At 42.0% G+C, this 2920-nt stretch overlaps 1 pseudogene across 1 annotated transcript; it reads left to right on the top strand.

The window, feature by feature from the left end:
- Positions 1-1898: 1898 nt before the first annotated feature.
- On the top strand, positions 1899-2525 carry LOC116544465 (annotated as a pseudogene). The gene has a single exon (XR_004265921.1). The product of XR_004265921.1 is annotated as a 40S ribosomal protein S7 pseudogene (transcript).
- The last annotated feature ends 395 nt before the right edge of the window (positions 2526-2920 follow it).

Genomic DNA, 2920 nt, shown 5'->3' with positions numbered 1-2920 from the left:
AGTAGCTGGGACTACAGGTGGGCGCCACCACGTTGGCTAATTTTTGTATTTTTAATAGGTATGGGGTTTCATCATATTGGTCAGGCTAGTCTTGAACGCCTGATCTCGTGATCCGCCTACCTTGGTCTCCCAAAGTGCTGGGATTACAGGTGTGAGCCACAGGCGCCCAGCCTTTAAATGTTATGTTAATTGATTTTGCATAGCATACGTTATGTGATCTTGCACGTATTCTTTTTTCTTTTTCTTTTTTGTTTTTTGAGACAGTGTCTCTCTCTGTCACACAGGCTGGAGAGCAGTGGCATGATCAGGGCCCACTGCAGCCTTGACCTCCCAGGTTCAACCGATCCTTATGCCTCAACCTCTCAAGTAGCTGAAACTACAGGTATGTGCCACCATGCCTTGCTAAATTGAAACTTTTTCTTTTCTTTTTTAGAGATGGGGTCTTGCTGTGTTGCACAGACTGGTCTCAAACTCCTGGATTCAGGTGATCCTCCTGAATCCACTGATCCTCCTGAATCCTCCTGATCCACTTAGCCTCCTGAAGTGTTGAGATTACAGGCTGAGCCACCGCACTCAGCTCAGTTTACTTCCTGTGTTGCTGTCCTCAATAATTTCAACTTAATCTGCAATCTGCACCTCTCACCATGTCCAGTGGCAGACCATGTACACAGCAATATATTCAAAGCGACACACTGAATACAATGAAAGTGTGTGGTAATTTTTTAAATATGCTGTCCATATGTGAAATAGTAAGCACTCAATAAATGGCAGCTTTCCTACATAGAAAACCAGCAACAGTACTGTATAAGCTTTTCCAGATAATGTGTAAAATATATATCTTTGCATTATGTATCTGTTATCAGAAGTGATAACAGACACACTACTCTAATTCCTATTGCCCACTTAATGCATAACTCCACATTAATATATAACATAGCTTTTTTGTACTTTTGAAAATTGATTCTTAGCTGGGCATGGTGACATGTGCCTGTTGAGCCCATGAAAGAGAGGCTGCCGTGAGCTCTGATCGTGCCACTGCACTCCAGCCTGTGCGACAGAGTGAGACCGTATCTCCAAAAAATTAAAACAATAAAAATTGATTCTTATAAAGTAACATACTTTGAAAATCTCAGCCATTCAAAGCCAATCTGTATTTTCTCTAAATCCTTCCATATTTGTATATATGCCACTAGAGGGCGCTCCACAAAAGTCACTGCCTGTGAGGATTGAAGGTAGTGCTCACACATCCTTCCCTCTCCTTCCTCCCACCTGTTTTACATAAATGGTAAAAATTTATCTTGAAGTTTTTTCCTTATTAGTACCCCTGTTATTTTTTTACAGCTTACAATATTTTATTGCATGAATATAATATAGTTATTTAAGTAGCTTCCCAAGACATTTAGGCTGTTTCAGTTTTCTGAATATCTATTTTTACTAGGTTGAAGCAAAAATGTACTCAATTAATTTAAATTAATAGATATTTAAATACATGCGCTATGTGTCATACTTTATATTAGGCCGTGATTATAAAAGATGGATTTTTTTTTGTTTGTTTTTTGTTTTTTGTTTTTTTGAGACGGAGTTTCACTCATGTTACCCAGGCTGGAGTGCAATGGCACGATCTCGGCTCACCGCAACCTCCGCCTCCTAGGTTCAGGCAATTCTCCTGCCTCAGCCTCCTGAGTAGCTGGGATTACAGGCACGCGCCACCATGCCCAGCTGATTTTTTGTATTTTTAGTAGAGATGGGTTTCACCTTGTTCACCAGGATGGTCTTATCTCTTGACCTCGTGATCCACCCACCTTGGCCTCCCAAAGTGCTGGGATTACAGGCGTGAGCCACCGCGCCCGGCCTGGATCCTTGTTTTACCTAAGCCGGCGCTCACCAAAGAGAAAGCCATGTTCAGTTTAAGCGCCAAGATCGTGAAGCCCAATGTCGAGAAGCCAGACAACTCGAGCCCGACATCTCCCAGGCTCTTCTGGAGCTGGAGATGAACTCGGACCTCAAGGCTCAGCTCAGGGAGCTGAATATTACGGCAGTCAAGGAAATTGAAGTTGTTGGTGGCCGGAAACCTATCATAATCTTTGTTCCTGTTCCTCAACTAAAATCTTTCCAGAAAATCCAAGTCCGGCTAGTACTCGAATTGGAGAAAAAGTTCAGTGGGAAGCATGTTGTCTTTATCGCTTAGAGGAGAATTCTGCCTAAGCCAACTCGAAAAAGCTGTACAAAAAATAAGCAAAAGCGTCCCAGAAGCCGTACACTGACAGCTGTGCACGATGCAATCCTTGAGGACCTGGTCTTCCCAAGTGAAATTGTGGGCAAGAGAATCCGCGTGAAACTGGATGGCAGCCGGCTCATAAAGGTTCATTTGGACAAAGCACAGCAGAACAATGTGGAACACAAGGTTGAAAGTTTTTCTGGTGTCTATAAGAAGCTCACGAGCAAGGATGTTAATTTTGAATTCCCAGATTTTCAATTGTAAACAGAATGACTAAATAAAAAATATATTCACAGTAAAAAAAAAACAAAAAACAAAAAAGATGGACTCTTGGCTTCATGAGTTATGTATTCTAGTTGTATTGCACCTAAATTCCAGTTACCTAAAGGCACAAATTAATAAATGAGGCACAAATTAATAAATGTGAGGGCATCATTTTCAACCTTTTCACTTTTTTTTTTTTTTTGAAACGGAGTTTCGCTCTTGTTGCCCAGACTGGAGTGCAATGGCGCGATCTCGGCTCACTGCAACCTCCGCCTCCTGGGTTCAGGCAATTCTCCTGCCTCAGCCTCCTGAGTAGCTGGGATTACAGGCATGCGCCACCATGCCCAGTTGATTTTTTGTATTTTTAGTAGAGACAGGGTTTCACTATGTTGACCATCCTGGTCAACATAGTGAAACCCTGTCTCTACTAAAAATACA

This window comes from Sapajus apella, unplaced genomic scaffold (assembly GCF_009761245.1).
Source record: "Sapajus apella isolate SASKATOON/1434 unplaced genomic scaffold, GSC_monkey_1.0 scaffold217, whole genome shotgun sequence".
NCBI classification, from domain to species: Eukaryota; Metazoa; Chordata; class Mammalia; order Primates; family Cebidae; genus Sapajus; species Sapajus apella.
The sequence above is the reverse complement of the archived record's forward strand: the minus strand, read 5'-3'. Positions and strand labels throughout refer to the sequence as shown.